The sequence below is a fragment of the Hyla sarda genome, unplaced genomic scaffold, assembly GCF_029499605.1.
Source record: "Hyla sarda isolate aHylSar1 unplaced genomic scaffold, aHylSar1.hap1 scaffold_479, whole genome shotgun sequence".
NCBI lineage: Eukaryota > Metazoa > Chordata > Amphibia > Anura > Hylidae > Hyla > Hyla sarda.
In genome coordinates, this window is record NW_026610491.1 from 19,238 (window position 1) to 42,775 (window position 23,538).

The 23,538-nt window shown below is 46.3% G+C and overlaps 11 non-coding genes across 11 annotated transcripts; all 11 read right to left on the reverse strand.

Moving 5' to 3' along the window:
* Window positions 1–588: 588 nt before the first annotated feature.
* Window positions 589–779, reverse strand: LOC130336428 (U2 spliceosomal RNA). The gene has a single exon (XR_008877860.1). It is a non-coding gene; the product is annotated as a U2 spliceosomal RNA (small nuclear RNA).
* A 2,091-nt stretch (window positions 780–2,870) lies between these two features.
* LOC130336427 (U2 spliceosomal RNA) lies at window positions 2,871–3,062 on the reverse strand. The gene has a single exon (XR_008877859.1). It is a non-coding gene; the product is annotated as a U2 spliceosomal RNA (small nuclear RNA).
* Window positions 3,063–5,142: 2,080 nt separating this feature from the next.
* On the reverse strand, window positions 5,143–5,333 carry LOC130336425 (U2 spliceosomal RNA). The gene has a single exon (XR_008877857.1). It is a non-coding gene; the product is annotated as a U2 spliceosomal RNA (small nuclear RNA).
* Window positions 5,334–7,404: 2,071 nt separating this feature from the next.
* LOC130336437 (U2 spliceosomal RNA) lies at window positions 7,405–7,595 on the reverse strand. Its single transcript, XR_008877867.1, has one exon. It is a non-coding gene; the product is annotated as a U2 spliceosomal RNA (small nuclear RNA).
* Window positions 7,596–9,686: 2,091 nt separating this feature from the next.
* Window positions 9,687–9,877, reverse strand: LOC130336449 (U2 spliceosomal RNA). The gene has a single exon (XR_008877875.1). It is a non-coding gene; the product is annotated as a U2 spliceosomal RNA (small nuclear RNA).
* A 2,084-nt stretch (window positions 9,878–11,961) lies between these two features.
* Window positions 11,962–12,152, reverse strand: LOC130336453 (U2 spliceosomal RNA). Its single transcript, XR_008877876.1, has one exon. It is a non-coding gene; the product is annotated as a U2 spliceosomal RNA (small nuclear RNA).
* A 2,088-nt stretch (window positions 12,153–14,240) lies between these two features.
* Window positions 14,241–14,431, reverse strand: LOC130336454 (U2 spliceosomal RNA). The gene has a single exon (XR_008877877.1). It is a non-coding gene; the product is annotated as a U2 spliceosomal RNA (small nuclear RNA).
* A 2,093-nt stretch (window positions 14,432–16,524) lies between these two features.
* LOC130336430 (U2 spliceosomal RNA) lies at window positions 16,525–16,714 on the reverse strand. The gene has a single exon (XR_008877861.1). It is a non-coding gene; the product is annotated as a U2 spliceosomal RNA (small nuclear RNA).
* A 2,068-nt stretch (window positions 16,715–18,782) lies between these two features.
* On the reverse strand, window positions 18,783–18,973 carry LOC130336455 (U2 spliceosomal RNA). Its single transcript, XR_008877878.1, has one exon. It is a non-coding gene; the product is annotated as a U2 spliceosomal RNA (small nuclear RNA).
* A 2,080-nt stretch (window positions 18,974–21,053) lies between these two features.
* On the reverse strand, window positions 21,054–21,244 carry LOC130336456 (U2 spliceosomal RNA). The gene has a single exon (XR_008877880.1). It is a non-coding gene; the product is annotated as a U2 spliceosomal RNA (small nuclear RNA).
* A 2,095-nt stretch (window positions 21,245–23,339) lies between these two features.
* LOC130336457 (U2 spliceosomal RNA) lies at window positions 23,340–23,530 on the reverse strand. The gene has a single exon (XR_008877881.1). It is a non-coding gene; the product is annotated as a U2 spliceosomal RNA (small nuclear RNA).
* Between the last annotated feature and the right edge of the window lie 8 nt (window positions 23,531–23,538).

The window sequence follows — 23,538 nt, forward strand, 5'->3', positions numbered from 1 at the left end:
TGCAATGGATGGCTGGAAGCATTTGTCTTTGCCTTTGCAATAACCACAAAAGCAATGCATGGTCAATGTACAGCAATGACACACCTGTGTGAACAGCCAGGAGACCCCCCCCCCCCCCCCCCCCCATGTTATGTTACATAGTTACATAGTTAGTACGGTCGAAAAAAGACATATGTCCATCACGTTCAACCAGGGAATTAAGGGGTAGGGGTGTGGCGCGATATTGGGGAAGGGATGAGATTTTATATTTCTTCATAAGCATTAATCTTATTTTGTCAATTAGGAACATTCAGCACCCACCCGCTATCAAGGCAGCTGCCTATCATGTCATGCCCTACCTGCACAGGTGTGCTGGCTACTCAAATGATCCAATTAAGGAGGCCATTTAGTCAGCAGCAGCAGAAGTCCTGTGCCTGGACGCTCCAACAGGGGCCAGACACAAGCAGAAGCAGAAGCAGCAGAAGCAGCAGCAGCACCACCTTTTGTTTTTTGGCTGCAGCAGCAGCAAGGCCCACAGGGCTGGCTAGCTGGCTAGCCAGCAAGCAGGTAGCAATGAAAGTAGGAATCTTTCTTTTTAACCCTGTAAGGGGGTGGTGCACTGTACCCGAAGATACTGCCATATCGGGTCAATGCATAGGGCGACGGAAGCAAGCTTCGAAATCGGCCCCCGTTCTCAAAAATCCATTTAATATATGGTCCCCAGATAGGGACGTATCAGATATTAAACTGATAAGAACAGATACTACACCTTGATCTTAGCCAAAAGGCCGAGAAGCGATAACCGTGAAAGGGGCGGGCCCAACAAGGTCCCCTTCATGGGCACTATCACTGCTTGCTGTCAGGGAGGCTGCCAGACACAATTTCCATGCACACTCTGGGCTGGGGGGCAGTCAACCACCAGTACACACAGCAGAACCTAAACCCATACCATTATTGCTAAGCAGCAAGACAGGGGCCCATTGCACTCCCACGGGGCCTTTTTAAATGCAATCCATAACCCGGATTTGCCAGGAACCCTTCTTACTCCTCCTACTTGCATGTGACACTGGGCTTAGGATCTGCATAGGAAACACACACACAAGCACACACCTACCTTTGTTGCCTGCAGATGCTCCTTGGCTGTCCCCCAAACGGTATCAAACCAACACCCACGGGAAGCTGTAAGCATAGAGGACATGCCTGCACCCCATTGGACTTACCTGTGTGGGTTAAATCCGGGTTATTTGACAACCTATGGCGGTGATGGTTCTGCTCAGGCAGAGCAGTGCTGATGCTCCTCATAAAGCTGTCGCTGCTGTGAAGGTTCTAGGTGACATCACAAATCCCTTTGGTTACATACACAACAAAGCTGGGTTGTTGTTGTTTACACTCTGCAAGGCCTGTGGAAGTGAGTGACATCATAGCACTGTAGTTCTGAGGGTTCAAGATGGATGCAACAATCTCCTGTTGCTTCTATGAAGGCCGTAATAGACGACATCACCAAACAGCTCCATAGTCACATACACAGCAAAGGAGAGATGTTGTTTACACCTAGTGATGTCAGTGGTATTGAGTGACATCACAGCACAGTGCTAAGGCTCCTGGGCCTGGACACAGCAGCGGCTGCAATATCTCAACGGAGAATACGTTTATATCTATGTGTGTGTGTGCGCATATATATATATATATATATATATATATATATATATATATATATATTTCTCCGCCGAAATCACTTTTAAACCCATTTCCACCTTTTTTTCCCCTTCTCTTCCTCTTACTTTTTTTTTCACGTTTTTTACGTTTTTCTCCTTTTCGCCTCTTTTCTGGGCGTATTATTCTTCTTTTTCTTCTTTTTTTTCGTCTAATGCATACCCCATCAGTGCAGCAATGCTTATTCAATACCGCCAGCAGATGGAGACACTGGGGGATAATTTTCTAAGGATTTATACTGATTTTTCCCTGTCTGAATTTGTCGCACAGAAAGTTGCAGGCCAAATATGTGTGACATTTCTGCGACTTTAGCTTCTAGAGCATTTTTACAACATTATACATAGGTGCTGAATACATAAAAAGCGACTGTTCAGCGACAGACAAGTCGCATCGGCTGAAAGTAGGCCAGAATGTCAGTCCATGTTGGAGCAGGTTTAGATACAGTCTAAAGCATAGATCTCAAAGTCTGTGCACAGAATTTAGCAAGGGCCTCGCACCTTCTGATGCATCAGGTAGGTGCACAATAGCATAGCCTAACCCTCTGTACTTTGGTCTATATTGATGCGGGACATAGACAGCCAGCTGATGACCAATCCATTAGTGCAATGGATGGCTGGAAGCATTTGTCTTTGCCTTTGCAATACCACAGAAGCAATGCATGGTCAATGTACAGCAATGACACACCTGTGTGAACAGCCAGGAGACCCCCCCCCCATGTTATGTTACATAGTTACATAGTTAGTACGGTCGAAAAAAGACATATGTCCATCACGTTCAACCAGGGAATTAAGGGGTAGGGGTGTGGCGCGATATTGGGGAAGGGATGAGATTTTATATTTCTTCATAAGCATTAATCTTATTTTGTCAATTAGGAACATTCAGCACCCACCCGCTATCAAGGCAGCTGCCTATCATGTCATGCCCTACCTGCACAAGGTGTGCTGGCTACTCAAATGATCCAATTAAGGAGGCCATTTAGTCAGCAGCAGCAGAAGTCCTGTGCCTGGACGCTCCAACAGGGGCCAGACACAAGCAGAAGCAGAAGCAGCAGAAGCAGCAGCAGCACCACCTTTTGTTTTTTGGCTGCAGCAGCAGCAAGGCCCACAAGGCTGGCTAGCTGGCTAGCCAGCAAGCAGGTAGCAATGAAAGTAGGAATCTTTCTTTTTAACCCTGTAAGGGGGTGGTGCACTGTACCCGAAGATACTGCCATATCGGGTCAATGCATAGGGCGACGGAAGCAAGCTTCGAAATCGGCCCCCGTTCTCAAAAATCCATTTAATATATGGTCCCCAGATAGGGGGACGTATCAGATATTAAACTGATAAGAACAGATACTACACTTGATCTTAGCCAAAAGGCCGAGAAGCGATAACCGTGAAAGGGGCGGGCCCAACAAGGTCCCCTTCATGGGCACTATCACTGCTTGCTGTCAGGGAGGCCTGCCAGACAATTTTCCATGCACACTCTGGGCTGGGGGGCAGTCAACCACCAGTACACACAGCAGAACCTAAACCCATACCATTATTGCTAAGCAGCAAGACAGGGGCCCCATTGCACTCCCCACGGGGCCTTTTTAAATGCAATCCATAACCCGGATTTGCCAGGAACCCTTCTTACTCCTCCTACTTGCATGTGACACTGGGCTTAGGATCTGCATAGGAAACACACACACAAGCACACACCTACCTTTGTTGCCTGCAGATGCCTCCTTGGCTGTCCCCAAACGGTATCAAAACCAACACCCACGGGAAGCTGTAAGCATAGAGGACATGCCTGCACCCCATTGGACTTACCTGTGTGGGTTAAATCCGGGTTATTTGACAACCTATGGCGGTGATGGTTCTGCTCAGGCAGGAGCAGTGCTGATGCTCCTCATAAAGCTGTCGCTGCTGTGAAGGTTCTAGGTGACATCACAAATCCCTTTGGTGTTACATACACAACAAAGCTGGGTTGTTGTTGTTTACACTCTGCAAGGCCTGTGGAAGTGAGTGACATCATAGCACTGTAGTTCTGAGGGTTCAAGATGGATGCAACAATCTCCTGTTGCTTCTATGAAGGCCGTAATAGACGACATCACCAAACAGCTCCATAGTCACATACACAGCAAAGGAGAGATGTTGTTTACACCTAGTGATGTCAGTGGTATTGAGTGACATCACAGCACAGTGCTAAGGCTCCTGGGCCTGGACACAGCAGCGGCTGCAATATCTCAACGGAGAATTACGTTTATATCTATGTGTGTGTGTGCGCATATATATATATATATATATATATATATATATATATATATATATATATATATATTTCTCCGCCGAAATCACTTTTAAACCCATTTCCACCTTTTTTTCCCCTTCTCTTTTACGTTTTTCTCCTTTTCGCCTCTTTTCTGGGCGTATTATTCTTCTTTTTCTTCTTTTTTTTCGTCTAATGCATACCCCATCAGTGCAGCAATGCTTATTCAATACCGCCAGCAGATGGAGACACTGGGGGATAATTTTCTAAGGATTTATACTGATTTTTCCTGTCTGAATTTGTCGCACAGAAAGTTGCAGGCCAAATATGTGTGACATTTCTGCGACTTTAGCTTCTAGAGCATTTTTACAACATTATACATAGGTGCTGAATACATAAAAAGCGACTGTTCAGCGACAGACAAGTCGCATCGGCTGAAAGTAGGCCAGAATGTCAGTCCATGTTGGAGCAGGTTTAGATACAGTCTAAAGCATAGATCTCAAAGTCTGTGCACAGAATTTAGCAAGGGCCTCGCACCTTCTGATGCATCAGGTAGGTGCACAATAGCATAGCCTAACCCTCTGTACTTTGGTCTATATTGATGCGGGACATAGACAGCCAGCTGATGACCAATCCATTAGTGCAATGGATGGCTGGAAGCATTTGTCTTTGCCTTTGCAATACCACAGAAGCAATGCATGGTCAATGTACAGCAATGACACACCTGTGTGAACAGCCAGGAGACCCCCCCCCCCCCCCCCATGTTATGTTACATAGTTACATAGTTAGTACGGTCGAAAAAAGACATATGTCCATCACGTTCAACCAGGGAATTAAGGGGTAGGGGTGTGGCGCGATATTGGGGAAGGGATGAGATTTTATATTTCTTCATAAGCATTAATCTTATTTTGTCAATTAGGAACATTCAGCACCCACCCGCTATCAAGGCAGCTGCCTATCATGTCATGCCCTACCTGCACAGGTGTGCTGGCTACTCAAATGATCCAATTAAGGAGGCCATTTAGTCAGCAGCAGCAGAAGTCCTGTGCCTGGACGCTCCAACAGGGGCCAGACAGAAGCAGAAGCAGCAGAAGCAGCAGCAGCACCACCTTTTGTTTTTTGGCTGCAGCAGCAGCAAGGCCCACAGGGCTGGCTAGCTGGCTAGCCAGCAAGCAGGTAGCAATGAAAGTAGGAATCTTTCTTTTTAACCCTGTAAGGGGGTGGTGCACTGTACCCGAAGATACTGCCATATCGGGTCAATGCATAGGGCGACGGAAGCAAGCTTCGAAATCGGCCCCCGTTCTCAAAAATCCATTTAATATATGGTCCCCAGATAGGGGACGTATCAGATATTAAACTGATAAGAACAGATACTACACTTGATCTTAGCCAAAAGGCCGAGAAGCGATAACCGTGAAAGGGGCGGGCCCAACAAGGTCCCCTTCATGGGCACTATCACTGCTTGCTGTCAGGGAGGCTGCCAGACAATTTTCCATGCACACTCTGGGCTGGGGGGCAGTCAACCACCAGTACACACAGCAGAACCTAAACCCATACCATTATTGCTAAGCAGCAAGACAGGGGCCCATTGCACTCCCACGGGGCCTTTTTAAATGCAATCCATAACCCGGATTTGCCAGGAACCCTTCTTACTCCTCCTACTTGCATGTGACACTGGGCTTAGGATCTGCATAGGAAACACACACACAAGCACACACCTACCTTTGTTGCCTGCAGATGCCTCCTTGGCTGTCCCCAAACGGTATCAAACCAACACCCACGGGAAGCTGTAAGCATAGAGGACATGCCTGCACCCCATTGGACTTACCTGTGTGGGTTAAATCCGGGTTATTTGACAACCTATGGCGGTGATGGTTCTGCTCAGGCAGAGCAGTGCTGATGCTCCTCATAAAGCTGTCGCTGCTGTGAAGGTTCTAGGTGACATCACAAATCCCTTTGGTTACATACACAACAAAGCTGGGTTGTTGTTGTTTACACTCTGCAAGGCCTGTGGAAGTGAGTGACATCATAGCACTGTAGTTCTGAGGGTTCAAGATGGATGCAACAATCTCCTGTTGCTTCTATGAAGGCCGTAATAGACGACATCACCAAACAGCTCCATAGTCACATACACAGCAAAGGAGAGATGTTGTTTACACCTAGTGATGTCAGTGGTATTGAGTGACATCACAGCACAGTGCTAAGGCTCCTGGGCCTGGACACAGCAGCGGCTGCAATATCTCAACGGAGAATACGTTTATATCTATGTGTGTGTGTGCGCATATATATATATATATATATATATATATATATATATATATTTCTCCGCCGAAATCACTTTTAAACCCATTTCCACCTTTTTTTCCCTTCTCTTCCTCTTACTTTTTTTTCACGTTTTTTTACGTTTTTCTCCTTTTCGCCTCTTTTCTGGGCGTATTATTCTTCTTTTTCTTCTTTTTTTTCGTCTAATGCATACCCCATCAGTGCAGCAATGCTTATTCAATACCGCCAGCAGATGGAGACACTGGGGGATAATTTTCTAAGGATTTATACTGATTTTTCCTGTCTGAATTTGTCGCACAGAAAGTTGCAGGCCAAATATGTGTGACATTTCTGCGACTTTAGCTTCTAGAGCATTTTTACAACATTATACATAGGTGCTGAATACATAAAAAGCGACTGTTCAGCGACAGACAAGTCGCATCGGCTGAAAGTAGGCCAGAATGTCAGTCCATGTTGGAGCAGGTTTAGATACAGTCTAAAGCATAGATCTCAAAGTCTGTGCACAGAATTTAGCAAGGGCCTCGCACCTTCTGATGCATCAGGTAGGTGCACAATAGCATAGCCTAACCCTCTGTACTTTGGTCTATATTGATGCGGGACATAGACAGCCAGCTGATGACCAATCCATTAGTGCAATGGATGGCTGGAAGCATTTGTCTTTGCCTTTGCAATACCACAGAAGCAATGCATGGTCAATGTACAGCAATGACACACCTGTGTGAACAGCCAGGAGACCCCCCCCCATGTTATGTTACATAGTTACATAGTTAGTACGGTCGAAAAAAGACATATGTCCATCACGTTCAACCAGGGAATTAAGGGGTAGGGGTGTGGCGCGATATTGGGGAAGGGATGAGATTTTATATTTCTTCATAAGCATTAATCTTATTTTGTCAATTAGGAACATTCAGCACCCACCCGCTATCAAGGCAGCTGCCTATCATGTCATGCCCTACCTGCACAGGTGTGCTGGCTACTCAAATGATCCAATTAAGGAGGCCATTTAGTCAGCAGCAGCAGAAGTCCTGTGCCTGGACGCTCCAACAGGGGCCAGACACAAGCAGAAGCAGAAGCAGCAGCAGCACCACCTTTTGTTTTTTGGCTGCAGCAGCAGCAAGGCCCACAGGGCTGGCTAGCTGGCTAGCCAGCAAGCAGGTAGCAATGAAAGTAGGAATCTTTCTTTTTAACCCTGTAAGGGGGTGGTGCACTGTACCCGAAGATACTGCCATATCGGGTCAATGCATAGGGCGACGGAAGCAAGCTTCGAAATCGGCCCCCGTTCTCAAAAATCCATTTAATATATGGTCCCCAGATAGGGGACGTATCAGATATTAAACTGATAAGAACAGATACTACACTTGATCTTAGCCAAAAGGCCGAGAAGCGATAACCGTGAAAGGGGCGGGCCCAACAAGGTCCCCTTCATGGGCACTATCACTGCTTGCTGTCAGGGAGGCTGCCAGACAATTTTCCATGCACACTCTGGGCTGGGGGGCAGTCAACCACCAGTACACACAGCAGAACCTAAACCCATACCATTATTGCTAAGCAGCAAGACAGGGGCCCATTGCACTCCCACGGGGCCTTTTTAAATGCAATCCATAACCCGGATTTGCCAGGAACCCTTCTTACTCCTCCTACTTGCATGTGACACTGGGCTTAGGATCTGCATAGGAAACACACACACAAGCACACACCTACCTTTGTTGCCTGCAGATGCCTCCTTGGCTGTCCCCAAACGGTATCAAACCAACACCCACGGGAAGCTGTAAGCATAGAGGACATGCCTGCACCCCATTGGACTTACCTGTGTGGGTTAAATCCGGGTTATTTGACAACCTATGGCGGTGATGGTTCTGCTCAGGCAGAGCAGTGCTGATGCTCCTCATAAAGCTGTCGCTGCTGTGAAGGTTCTAGGTGACATCACAAATCCCTTTGGTTACATACACAACAAAGCTGGGTTGTTGTTGTTTACACTCTGCAAGGCCTGTGGAAGTGAGTGACATCATAGCACTGTAGTTCTGAGGGTTCAAGATGGATGCAACAATCTCCTGTTGCTTCTATGAAGGCCGTAATAGACGACATCACCAAACAGCTCCATAGTCACATACACAGCAAAGGAGAGATGTTGTTTACACCTAGTGATGTCAGTGGTATTGAGTGACATCACAGCACAGTGCTAAGGCTCCTGGGCCTGGACACAGCAGCGGCTGCAATATCTCAACGGAGAATACGTTTATATCTATGTGTGTGTGTGCGCATATATATATATATATATATATATATATATATATATATATATTTCTCCGCCGAAATCACTTTTAAACCCATTTCCACCTTTTTTTCCCTTCTCTTCCTCTTACTTTTTTTTCACGTTTTTTTACGTTTTTCTCCTTTTCGCCTCTTTTCTGGGCGTATTATTCTTCTTTTTCTTCTTTTTTTTCGTCTAATGCATACCCCATCAGTGCAGCAATGCTTATTCAATACCGCCAGCAGATGGAGACACTGGGGGATAATTTTCTAAGGATTTATACTGATTTTTCCTGTCTGAATTTGTCGCACAGAAAGTTGCAGGCCAAATATGTGTGACATTTCTGCGACTTTAGCTTCTAGAGCATTTTTACAACATTATACATAGGTGCTGAATACATAAAAAGCGACTGTTCAGCGACAGACAAGTCGCATCGGCTGAAAGTAGGCCAGAATGTCAGTCCATGTTGGAGCAGGTTTAGATACAGTCTAAAGCATAGATCTCAAAGTCTGTGCACAGAATTTAGCAAGGGCCTCGCACCTTCTGATGCATCAGGTAGGTGCACAATAGCATAGCCTAACCCTCTGTACTTTGGTCTATATTGATGCGGGACATAGACAGCCAGCTGATGACCAATCCATTAGTGCAATGGATGGCTGGAAGCATTTGTCTTTGCCTTTGCAATTCCACAGAAGCAATGCATGGTCAATGTACAGCAATGACACACCTGTGTGAACAGCCAGGAGACCCCCCCCCCCCCCCCCCATGTTATGTTACATAGTTACATAGTTAGTACGGTCGAAAAAAGACATATGTCCATCACGTTCAACCAGGGAATTAAGGGGTAGGGGTGTGGCGCGATATTGGGGAAGGGATGAGATTTTATATTTCTTCATAAGCATTAATCTTATTTTGTCAATTAGGAACATTCAGCACCCACCCGCTATCAAGGCAGCTGCCTATCATGTCATGCCCTACCTGCACAGGTGTGCTGGCTACTCAAATGATCCAATTAAGGAGGCCATTTAGTCAGCAGCAGCAGAAGTCCTGTGCCTGGACGCTCCAACAGGGGCCAGACACAAGCAGAAGCAGAAGCAGCAGAAGCAGCAGCAGCACCACCTTTTGTTTTTTGGCTGCAGCAGCAGCAAGGCCCACAGGGCTGGCTAGCTGGCTAGCCAGCAAGCAGGTAGCAATGAAAGTAGGAATCTTTCTTTTTAACCCTGTAAGGGGGTGGTGCACTGTACCCGAAGATACTGCCATATCGGGTCAATGCATAGGGCGACGGAAGCAAGCTTCGAAATCGGCCCCCGTTCTCAAAAATCCATTTAATATATGGTCCCCAGATAGGGGACGTATCAGATATTAAACTGATAAGAACAGATACTACACTTGATCTTAGCCAAAAGGCCGAGAAGCGATAACCGTGAAAGGGGCGGGCCCAACAAGGTCCCCTTCATGGGCACTATCACTGCTTGCTGTCAGGGAGGCTGCCAGACAATTTTCCATGCACACTCTGGGCTGGGGGGCAGTCAACCACCAGTACACACAGCAGAACCTAAACCCATACCATTATTGCTAAGCAGCAAGACAGGGGCCCATTGCACTCCCACGGGGCCTTTTTAAATGCAATCCATAACCCGGATTTGCCAGGAACCCTTCTTACTCCTCCTACTTGCATGTGACACTGGGCTTAGGATCTGCATAGGAAACACACACACAAGCACACACCTACCTTTGTTGCCTGCAGATGCCTCCTTGGCTGTCCCCAAACGGTATCAAACCAACACCCACGGGAAGCTGTAAGCATAGAGGACATGCCTGCACCCCATTGGACTTACCTGTGTGGGTTAAATCCGGGTTATTTGACAACCTATGGCGGTGATGGTTCTGCTCAGGCAGAGCAGTGCTGATGCTCCTCATAAAGCTGTCGCTGCTGTGAAGGTTCTAGGTGACATCACAAATCCCTTTGGTTACATACACAACAAAGCTGGGTTGTTGTTGTTTACACTCTGCAAGGCCTGTGGAAGTGAGTGACATCATAGCACTGTAGTTCTGAGGGTTCAAGATGGATGCAACAATCTCCTGTTGCTTCTATGAAGGCCGTAATAGACGACATCACCAAACAGCTCCATAGTCACATACACAGCAAAGGAGAGATGTTGTTTACACCTAGTGATGTCAGTGGTATTGAGTGACATCACAGCACAGTGCTAAGGCTCCTGGGCCTGGACACAGCAGCGGCTGCAATATCTCAACGGAGAATACGTTTATATCTATGTGTGTGTGTGCGCATATATATATATATATATATATATATATATATATATATATATATTTCTCCGCCGAAATCACTTTTAAACCCATTTCCACCTTTTTTTCCCTTCTCTTCCTCTTACTTTTTTTTCACGTTTTTTTACGTTTTTCTCCTTTTCGCCTCTTTTCTGGGCGTATTATTCTTCTTTTTCTTCTTTTTTTTCGTCTAATGCATACCCCATCAGTGCAGCAATGCTTATTCAATACCGCCAGCAGATGGAGACACTGGGGGATAATTTTCTAAGGATTTATACTGATTTTTCCTGTCTGAATTTGTCGCACAGAAAGTTGCAGGCCAAATATGTGTGACATTTCTGCGACTTTAGCTTCTAGAGCATTTTTACAACATTATACATAGGTGCTGAATACATAAAAAGCGACTGTTCAGCGACAGACAAGTCGCATCGGCTGAAAGTAGGCCAGAATGTCAGTCCATGTTGGAGCAGGTTTAGATACAGTCTAAAGCATAGATCTCAAAGTCTGTGCACAGAATTTAGCAAGGGCCTCGCACCTTCTGATGCATCAGGTAGGTGCACAATAGCATAGCCTAACCCTCTGTACTTTGGTCTATATTGATGCGGGACATAGACAGCCAGCTGATGACCAATCCATTAGTGCAATGGATGGCTGGAAGCATTTGTCTTTGCCTTTGCAATACCACAGAAGCAATGCATGGTCAATGTACAGCAATGACACACCTGTGTGAACAGCCAGGAGACCCCCCCCCATGTTATGTTACATAGTTACATAGTTAGTACGGTCGAAAAAAGACATATGTCCATCACGTTCAACCAGGGAATTAAGGGGTAGGGGTGTGGCGCGATATTGGGGAAGGGATGAGATTTTATATTTCTTCATAAGCATTAATCTTATTTTGTCAATTAGGAACATTCAGCACCCACCCGCTATCAAGGCAGCTGCCTATCATGTCATGCCCTACCTGCACAGGTGTGCTGGCTACTCAAATGATCCAATTAAGGAGGCCATTTAGTCAGCAGCAGCAGAAGTCCTGTGCCTGGACGCTCCAACAGGGGCCAGACACAAGCAGAAGCAGAAGCAGCAGAAGCAGCAGCAGCACCACCTTTTGTTTTTTGGCTGCAGCAGCAGCAAGGCCCACAGGGCTGGCTAGCTGGCTAGCCAGCAAGCAGGTAGCAATGAAAGTAGGAATCTTTCTTTTTAACCCTGTAAGGGGGTGGTGCACTGTACCCGAAGATACTGCCATATCGGGTCAATGCATAGGGCGACGGAAGCAAGCTTCGAAATCGGCCCCCGTTCTCAAAAATCCATTTAATATATGGTCCCCAGATAGGGGACGTATCAGATATTAAACTGATAAGAACAGATACTACACTTGATCTTAGCCAAAAGGCCGAGAAGCGATAACCGTGAAAGGGGCGGGCCCAACAAGGTCCCCTTCATGGGCACTATCACTGCTTGCTGTCAGGGAGGCTGCCAGACAATTTTCCATGCACACTCTGGGCTGGGGGGCAGTCAACCACCAGTACACACAGCAGAACCTAAACCCATACCATTATTGCTAAGCAGCAAGACAGGGGCCCATTGCACTCCCACGGGGCCTTTTTAAATGCAATCCATAACCCGGATTTGCCAGGAACCCTTCTTACTCCTCCTACTTGCATGTGACACTGGGCTTAGGATCTGCATAGGAAACACACACACAAGCACACACCTACCTTTGTTGCCTGCAGATGCCTCCTTGGCTGTCCCCAAACGGTATCAAACCAACACCCACGGGAAGCTGTAAGCATAGAGGACATGCCTGCACCCCATTGGACTTACCTGTGTGGGTTAAATCCGGGTTATTTGACAACCTATGGCGGTGATGGTTCTGCTCAGGCAGAGCAGTGCTGATGCTCCTCATAAAGCTGTCGCTGCTGTGAAGGTTCTAGGTGACATCACAAATCCCTTTGGTTACATACACAACAAAGCTGGGTTGTTGTTGTTTACACTCTGCAAGGCCTGTGGAAGTGAGTGACATCATAGCACTGTAGTTCTGAGGGTTCAAGATGGATGCAACAATCTCCTGTTGCTTCTATGAAGGCCGTAATAGACGACATCACCAAACAGCTCCATAGTCACATACACAGCAAAGGAGAGATGTTGTTTACACCTAGTGATGTCAGTGGTATTGAGTGACATCACAGCACAGTGCTAAGGCTCCTGGGCCTGGACACAGCAGCGGCTGCAATATCTCAACGGAGAATACGTTTATATCTATGTGTGTGTGTGCGCATATATATATATATATATATATATATATATATATATATATTTCTCCGCCGAAATCACTTTTAAACCCATTTCCACCTTTTTTTCCCTTCTCTTCCTCTTACTTTTTTTTCACGTTTTTTTACGTTTTTCTCCTTTTCGCCTCTTTTCTGGGCGTATTATTCTTCTTTTTCTTCTTTTTTTTCGTCTAATGCATACCCCATCAGTGCAGCAATGCTTATTCAATACCGCCAGCAGATGGAGACACTGGGGGATAATTTTCTAAGGATTTATACTGATTTTTCCTGTCTGAATTTGTCGCACAGAAAGTTGCAGGCCAAATATGTGTGACATTTCTGCGACTTTAGCTTCTAGAGCATTTTTACAACATTATACATAGGTGCTGAATACATAAAAAGCGACTGTTCAGCGACAGACAAGTCGCATCGGCTGAAAGTAGGCCAGAATGTCAGTCCATGTTGGAGCAGGTTTAGATACAGTCTAAAGCATAGATCTCAAAGTCTGTGCACAGAATTTAGCAAGGGCCTCGCACCTTCTGATGCATCAGGTAGGTGCACAATAGCATAGCCTAACCCTCTGTACTTTGGTCTATATTGATGCGGGACATAGACAGCCAGCTGATGACCAATCCATTAGTGCAATGGATGGCTGGAAGCATTTGTCTTTGCCTTTGCAATACCACAGAAGCAATGCATGGTCAATGTACAGCAATGACACACCTGTGTGAACAGCCAGGAGACCCCCCCCCCCCCCCCCATGTTATGTTACATAGTTACATAGTTAGTACGGTCGAAAAAAGACATATGTCCATCACGTTCAACCAGGGAATTAAGGGGTAGGGGTGTGGCGCGATATTGGGGAAGGGATGAGATTTTATATTTCTTCATAAGCATTAATCTTATTTTGTCAATTAGGAACATTCAGCACCCACCCGCTATCAAGGCAGCTGCCTATCATGTCATGCCCTACCTGCACAGGTGTGCTGGCTACTCAAATGATCCAATTAAGGAGGCCATTTAGTCAGCAGCAGCAGAAGTCCTGTGCCTGGACGCTCCAACAGGGGCCAGACACAAGCAGAAGCAGAAGCAGCAGAAGCAGCAGCAGCACCACCTTTTGTTTTTTGGCTGCAGCAGCAGCAAGGCCCACAGGGCTGGCTAGCTGGCTAGCCAGCAAGCAGGTAGCAATGAAAGTAGGAATCTTTCTTTTTAACCCTGTAAGGGGGTGGTGCACTGTACCCGAAGATACTGCCATATCGGGTCAATGCATAGGGCGACGGAAGCAAGCTTCGAAATCGGCCCCCGTTCTCAAAAATCCATTTAATATATGGTCCCCAGATAGGGGACGTATCAGATATTAAACTGATAAGAACAGATACTACACTTGATCTTAGCCAAAAGGCCGAGAAGCGATAACCGTGAAAGGGGCGGGCCCAACAAGGTCCCCTTCATGGGCACTATCACTGCTTGCTGTCAGGGAGGCTGCCAGACAATTTTCCATGCACACTCTGGGCTGGGGGGCAGTCAACCACCAGTACACACAGCAGAACCTAAACCCATACCATTATTGCTAAGCAGCAAGACAGGGGCCCATTGCACTCCCACGGGGCCTTTTTAAATGCAATCCATAACCCGGATTTGCCAGGAACCCTTCTTACTCCTCCTACTTGCATGTGACACTGGGCTTAGGATCTGCATAGGAAACACACACACAAGCACACACCTACCTTTGTTGCCTGCAGATGCCTCCTTGGCTGTCCCCAAACGGTATCAAACCAACACCCACGGGAAGCTGTAAGCATAGAGGACATGCCTGCACCCCATTGGACTTACCTGTGTGGGTTAAATCCGGGTTATTTGACAACCTATGGCGGTGATGGTTCTGCTCAGGCAGAGCAGTGCTGATGCTCCTCATAAAGCTGTCGCTGCTGTGAAGGTTCTAGGTGACATCACAAATCCCTTTGGTTACATACACAACAAAGCTGGGTTGTTGTTGTTTACACTCTGCAAGGCCTGTGGAAGTGAGTGACATCATAGCACTGTAGTTCTGAGGGTTCAAGATGGATGCAACAATCTCCTGTTGCTTCTATGAAGGCCGTAATAGACGACATCACCAAACAGCTCCATAGTCACATACACAGCAAAGGAGAGATGTTGTTTACACCTAGTGATGTCAGTGGTATTGAGTGACATCACAGCACAGTGCTAAGGCTCCTGGGCCTGGACTCAGCAGCGGCTGCAATATCTCAACGGAGAATACGTTTATATCTATGTGTGTGTGTGCGCATATATATATATATATATATATATATATATATATATATATATATTTCTCCGCCGAAATCACTTTTAAACCCATTTCCACCTTTTTTTCCCTTCTCTTCCTCTTACTTTTTTTTCACGTTTTTTTACGTTTTTCTCCTTTTCGCCTCTTTTCTGGGCGTATTCTTCTTCTTTTTCTTCTTTTTTTTCGTCTAATGCATACCCCATCAGTGCAGCAATGCTTATTCAATACCGCCAGCAGATGGAGACACTGGGGGATAATTTTCTAAGGATTTATACTGATTTTTCCTGTCTGAATTTGTCGCACAGAAAGTTGCAGGCCAAATATGTGTGACATTTCTGCGACTTTAGCTTCTAGAGCATTTTTACAACATTATACATAGGTGCTGAATACATAAAAAGCGACTGTTCAGCGACAGACAAGTCGCATCGGCTGAAAGTAGGCCAGAATGTCAGTCCATGTTGGAGCAGGTTTAGATACAGTCTAAAGCATAGATCTCAAAGTCTGTGCACAGAATTTAGCAAGGGCCTCGCACCTTCTGATGCATCAGGTAGGTGCACAATAGCATAGCCTAACCCTCTGTACTTTGGTCTATATTGATGCGGGACATAGACAGCCAGCTGATGACCAATCCATTAGTGCAATGGATGGCTGGAAGCATTTGTCTTTGCCTTTGCAATACCACAGAAGCAATGCATGGTCAATGTACAGCAATGACACACCTGTGTGAACAGCCAGGAGACCCCCCCCCCCCCCCCCCATGTTATGTTACATAGTTACATAGTTAGTACGGTCGAAAAAAGACATATGTCCATCACGTTCAACCAGGGAATTAAGGGGTAGGGGTGTGGCGCGATATTGGGGAAGGGATGAGATTTTATATTTCTTCATAAGCATTAATCTTATTTTGTCAATTAGGAACATTCAGCACCCACCCGCTATCAAGGCAGCTGCCTATCATGTCATGCCCTACCTGCACAGGTGTGCTGGCTACTCAAATGATCCAATTAAGGAGGCCATTTAGTCAGCAGCAGCAGAAGTCCTGTGCCTGGACGCTCCAACAGGGGCCAGACACAAGCAGAAGCAGAAGCAGCAGAAGCAGCAGCAGCACCACCTTTTGTTTTTTGGCTGCAGCAGCAGCAAGGCCCACAGGGCTGGCTAGCTGGCTAGCCAGCAAGCAGGTAGCAATGAAAGTAGGAATCTTTCTTTTTAACCCTGTAAGGGGGTGGTGCACTGTACCCGAAGATACTGCCATATCGGGTCAATGCATAGGGCGACGGAAGCAAGCTTCGAAATCGGCCCCCGTTCTCAAAAATCCATTTAATATATGGTCCCCAGATAGGGGACGTATCAGATATTAAACTGATAAGACAGATACTACACTTGATCTTAGCCAAAAGGCCGAGAAGCGATAACCGTGAAAGGGGCGGGCCCAACAAGGTCCCCTTCATGGGCACTATCACTGCTTGCTGTCAGGGAGGCTGCCAGACAATTTTCCATGCACACTCTGGGCTGGGGGGCAGTCAACCACCAGTACACACAGCAGAACCTAAACCCATACCATTATTGCTAAGCAGCAAGACAGGGGCCCATTGCACTCCCACGGGGCCTTTTTAAATGCAATCCATAACCCGGATTTGCCAGGAACCCTTCTTACTCCTCCTACTTGCATGTGACACTGGGCTTAGGATCTGCATAGGAAACACACACACAAGCACACACCTACCTTTGTTGCCTGCAGATGCCTCCTTGGCTGTCCCCAAACGGTATCAAACCAACACCCACGGGAAGCTGTAAGCATAGAGGACATGCCTGCACCCCATTGGACTTACCTGTGTGGGTTAAATCCGGGTTATTTGACAACCTATGGCGGTGATGGTTCTGCTCAGGCAGAGCAGTGCTGATGCTCCTCATAAAGCTGTCGCTGCTGTGAAGGTTCTAGGTGACATCACAAATCCCTTTGGTTACATACACAACAAAGCTGGGTTGTTGTTGTTTACACTCTGCAAGGCCTGTGGAAGTGAGTGACATCATAGCACTGTAGTTCTGAGGGTTCTAGATGGATGCAACAATCTCCTGTTGCTTCTATGAAGGCCGTAATAGACGACATCACCAAACAGCTCCATAGTCACATACACAGCAAAGGAGAGATGTTGTTTACACCTAGTGATGTCAGTGGTATTGAGTGACATCACAGCACAGTGCTAAGGCTCCTGGGCCTGGACACAGCAGCGGCTGCAATATCTCAACGGAGAATACGTTTATATCTATGTGTGTGTGTGCGCATATATATATATATATATATATATATATTTCTCCGCCGAAATCACTTTTAAACCCATTTCCACCTTTTTTTCCCTTCTCTTCCTCTTACTTTTTTTTCACGTTTTTTTACGTTTTTCTCCTTTTCGCCTCTTTTCTGGGCGTATTATTCTTCTTTTTCTTCTTTTTTTTCGTCTAATGCATACCCCATCAGTGCAGCAATGCTTATTCAATACCGCCAGCAGATGGAGACACTGGGGGATAATTTTCTAAGGATTTATACTGATTTTTCCTGTCTGAATTTGTCGCACAGAAAGTTGCAGGCCAAATATGTGTGACATTTCTGCGACTTTAGCTTCTAGAGCATTTTTACAACATTATACATAGGTGCTGAATACATAAAAAGCGACTGTTCAGCGACAGACAAGTCGCATCGGCTGAAAGTAGGCCAGAATGTCAGTCCATGTTGGAGCAGGTTTAGATACAGTCTAAAGCATAGATCTCAAAGTCTGTGCACAGAATTTAGCAAGGGCCTCGCACCTTCTGATGCATCAGGTAGGTGCACAATAGCATAGCCTAACCCTCTGTACTTTGGTCTATATTGATGCGGGACATAGACAGCCAGCTGATGACCAATCCATTAGTGCAATGGATGGCTGGAAGCATTTGTCTTTGCCTTTGCAATACCACAGAAGCAATGCATGGTCAATGTACAGCAATGACACACCTGTGTGAACAGCCAGGAGACCCCCCCCCATGTTATGTTACATAGTTACATAGTTAGTACGGTCGAAAAAAGACATATGTCCATCACGTTCAACCAGGGAATTAAGGGGTAGGGGTGTGGCGCGATATTGGGGAAGGGATGAGATTTTATATTTCTTCATAAGCATTAATCTTATTTTGTCAATTAGGAACATTCAGCACCCACCCGCTATCAAGGCAGCTGCCTATCATGTCATGCCCTACCTGCACAGGTGTGCTGGCTACTCAAATGATCCAATTAAGGAGGCCATTTAGTCAGCAGCAGCAGAAGTCCTGTGCCTGGACGCTCCAACAGGGGCCAGACACAAGCAGAAGCAGAAGCAGCAGAAGCAGCAGCAGCACCACCTTTTGTTTTTTGGCTGCAGCAGCAGCAAGGCCCACAGGGCTGGCTAGCTGGCTAGCCAGCAAGCAGGTAGCAATGAAAGTAGGAATCTTTCTTTTTAACCCTGTAAGGGGGTGGTGCACTGTACCCGAAGATACTGCCATATCGGGTCAATGCATAGGGCGACGGAAGCAAGCTTCGAAATCGGCCCCCGTTCTCAAAAATCCATTTAATATATGGTCCCCAGATAGGGGACGTATCAGATATTAAACTGATAAGAACAGATACTACACTTGATCTTAGCCAAAAGGCCGAGAAGCGATAACCGTGAAAGGGGCGGGCCCAACAAGGTCCCCTTCATGGGCACTATCACTGCTTGCTGTCAGGGAGGCTGCCAGACAATTTTCCATGCACACTCTGGGCTGGGGGGCAGTCAACCACCAGTACACACAGCAGAACCTAAACCCATACCATTATTGCTAAGCAGCAAGACAGGGGCCCATTGCACTCCCACGGGGCCTTTTTAAATGCAATCCATAACCCGGATTTGCCAGGAACCCTTCTTACTCCTCCTACTTGCATGTGACACTGGGCTTAGGATCTGCATAGGAAACACACACACAAGCACACACCTACCTTTGTTGCCTGCAGATGCCTCCTTGGCTGTCCCCAAACGGTATCAAACCAACACCCACGGGAAGCTGTAAGCATAGAGGACATGCCTGCACCCCATTGGACTTACCTGTGTGGGTTAAATCCGGGTTATTTGACAACCTATGGCGGTGATGGTTCTGCTCAGGCAGAGCAGTGCTGATGCTCCTCATAAAGCTGTCGCTGCTGTGAAGGTTCTAGGTGACATCACAAATCCCTTTGGTTACATACACAACAAAGCTGGGTTGTTGTTGTTTACACTCTGCAAGGCCTGTGGAAGTGAGTGACATCATAGCACTGTAGTTCTGAGGGTTCAAGATGGATGCAACAATCTCCTGTTGCTTCTATGAAGGCCGTAATAGACGACATCACCAAACAGCTCCATAGTCACATACACAGCAAAGGAGAGATGTTGTTTACACCTAGTGATGTCAGTGGTATTGAGTGACATCACAGCACAGTGCTAAGGCTCCTGGGCCTGGACACAGCAGCGGCTGCAATATCTCAACGGAGAATACGTTTATATCTATGTGTGTGTGTGCGCATATATATATATATATATATATATATATATATATATATATTTCTCCGCCGAAATCACTTTTAAACCCATTTCCACCTTTTTTTCCCTTCTCTTCCTCTTACTTTTTTTTCACGTTTTTTTACGTTTTTCTCCTTTTCGCCTCTTTTCTGGGCGTATTATTCTTCTTTTTCTTCTTTTTTTTCGTCTAATGCATACCCCATCAGTGCAGCAATGCTTATTCAATACCGCCAGCAGATGGAGACACTGGGGGATAATTTTCTAAGGATTTATACTGATTTTTCCTGTCTGAATTTGTCGCACAGAAAGTTGCAGGCCAAATATGTGTGACATTTCTGCGACTTTAGCTTCTAGAGCATTTTTACAACATTATACATAGGTGCTGAATACATAAAAAGCGACTGTTCAGCGACAGACAAGTCGCATCGGCTGAAAGTAGGCCAGAATGTCAGTCCATGTTGGAGCAGGTTTAGATACAGTCTAAAGCATAGATCTCAAAGTCTGTGCACAGAATTTAGCAAGGGCCTCGCACCTTCTGATGCATCAGGTAGGTGCACAATAGCATAGCCTAACCCTCTGTACTTTGGTCTATATTGATGCGGGACATAGACAGCCAGCTGATGACCAATCCATTAGTGCAATGGATGGCTGGAAGCATTTGTCTTTGCCTTTGCAATACCACAGAAGCAATGCATGGTCAATGTACAGCAATGACACACCTGTGTGAACAGCCAGGAGACCCCCCCCCATGTTATGTTACATAGTTACATAGTTAGTACGGTCGAAAAAAGACATATGTCCATCACGTTCAACCAGGGAATTAAGGGGTAGGGGTGTGGCGCGATATTGGGGAAGGGATGAGATTTTATATTTCTTCATAAGCATTAATCTTATTTTGTCAATTAGGAACATTCAGCACCCACCCGCTATCAAGGCAGCTGCCTATCATGTCATGCCCTACCTGCACAGGTGTGCTGGCTACTCAAATGATCCAATTAAGGAGGCCATTTAGTCAGCAGCAGCAGAAGTCCTGTGCCTGGACGCTCCAACAGGGGCCAGACACAAGCAGAAGCAGAAGCAGCAGAAGCAGCAGCAGCACCACCTTTTGTTTTTTGGCTGCAGCAGCAGCAAGGCCCACAGGGCTGGCTAGCTGGCTAGCCAGCAAGCAGGTAGCAATGAAAGTAGGAATCTTTCTTTTTAACCCTGTAAGGGGGTGGTGCACTGTACCCGAAGATACTGCCATATCGGGTCAATGCATAGGGCGACGGAAGCAAGCTTCGAAATCGGCCCCCGTTCTCAAAAATCCATTTAATATATGGTCCCCAGATAGGGGACGTATCAGATATTAAACTGATAAGAACAGATACTACACTTGATCTTAGCCAAAAGGCCGAGAAGCGATAACCGTGAAAGGGGCGGGCCCAACAAGGTCCCCTTCATGGGCACTATCACTGCTTGCTGTCAGGGAGGCTGCCAGACAATTTTCCATGCACACTCTGGGCTGGGGGGCAGTCAACCACCAGTACACACAGCAGAACCTAAACCCATACCATTATTGCTAAGCAGCAAGACAGGGGCCCATTGCACTCCCACGGGGCCTTTTTAAATGCAATCCATAACCCGGATTTGCCAGGAACCCTTCTTACTCCTCCTACTTGCATGTGACACTGGGCTTAGGATCTGCATAGGAAACACACACACAAGCACACACCTACCTTTGTTGCCTGCAGATGCCTCCTTGGCTGTCCCCAAACGGTATCAAACCAACACCCACGGGAAGCTGTAAGCATAGAGGACATGCCTGCACCCCATTGGACTTACCTGTGTGGGTTAAATCCGGGTTATTTGACAACCTATGGCGGTGATGGTTCTGCTCAGGCAGAGCAGTGCTGATGCTCCTCATAAAGCTGTCGCTGCTGTGAAGGTTCTAGGTGACATCACAAATCCCTTTGGTTACATACACAACAAAGCTGGGTTGTTGTTGTTTACACTCTGCAAGGCCTGTGGAAGTGAGTGACATCATAGCACTGTAGTTCTGAGGGTTCAAGATGGATGCAACAATCTCCTGTTGCTTCTATGAAGGCCGTAATAGACGACATCACCAAACAGCTCCATAGTCACATACACAGCAAAGGAGAGATGTTGTTTACACCTAGTGATGTCAGTGGTATTGAGTGACATCACAGCACAGTGCTAAGGCTCCTGGGCCTGGACTCAGCAGCGGCTGCAATATCTCAACGGAGAATACGTTTATATCTATGTGTGTGTGTGCGCATATATATATATATATATATATATATATATATATATATATATATATTTCTCCGCCGAAATCACTTTTAAACCCATTTCCACCTTTTTTTCCCTTCTCTTCCTCTTACTTTTTTTTCACGTTTTTTTACGTTTTTCTCCTTTTCGCCTCTTTTCTGGGCGTATTCTTCTTCTTTTTCTTCTTTTTTTTCGTCTAATGCATACCCCATCAGTGCAGCAATGCTTATTCAATACCGCCAGCAGATGGAGACACTGGGGGATAATTTTCTAAGGATTTATACTGATTTTTCCTGTCTGAATTTGTCGCACAGAAAGTTGCAGGCCAAATATGTGTGACATTTCTGCGACTTTAGCTTCTAGAGCATTTTTACAACATTATACATAGGTGCTGAATACATAAAAAGCGACTGTTCAGCGACAGACAAGTCGCATCGGCTGAAAGTAGGCCAGAATGTCAGTCCATGTTGGAGCAGGTTTAGATACAGTCTAAAGCATAGATCTCAAAGTCTGTGCACAGAATTTAGCAAGGGCCTCGCACCTTCTGATGCATCAGGTAGGTGCACAATAGCATAGCCTAACCCTCTGTACTTTGGTCTATATTGATGCGGGACATAGACAGCCAGCTGATGACCAATCCATTAGTGCAATGGATGGCTGGAAGCATTTGTCTTTGCCTTTGCAATACCACAGAAGCAATGCATGGTCAATGTACAGCAATGACACACCTGTGTGAACAGCCAGGAGACCCCCCCCCCCCCCCCCCATGTTATGTTACATAGTTACATAGTTAGTACGGTCGAAAAAAGACATATGTCCATCACGTTCAACCAGGGAATTAAGGGGTAGGGGTGTGGCGCGATATTGGGGAAGGGATGAGATTTTATATTTCTTCATAAGCATTAATCTTATTTTGTCAATTAGGAACATTCAGCACCCACCCGCTATCAAGGCAGCTGCCTATCATGTCATGCCCTACCTGCACAGGTGTGCTGGCTACTCAAATGATCCAATTAAGGAGGCCATTTAGTCAGCAGCAGCAGAAGTCCTGTGCCTGGACGCTCCAACAGGGGCCAGACACAAGCAGAAGCAGAAGCAGCAGAAGCAGCAGCAGCACCACCTTTTGTTTTTTGGCTGCAGCAGCAGCAAGGCCCACAGGGCTGGCTAGCTGGCTAGCCAGCAAGCAGGTAGCAATGAAAGTAGGAATCTTTCTTTTTAACCCTGTAAGGGGGTGGTGCACTGTACCCGAAGATACTGCCATATCGGGTCAATGCATAGGGCGACGGAAGCAAGCTTCGAAATCGGCCCCCGTTCTCAAAAATCCATTTAATATATGGTCCCCAGATAGGGGACGTATCAGATATTAAACTGATAAGAACAGATACTACACTTGATCTTAGCCAAAAGGCCGAGAAGCGATAACCGTGA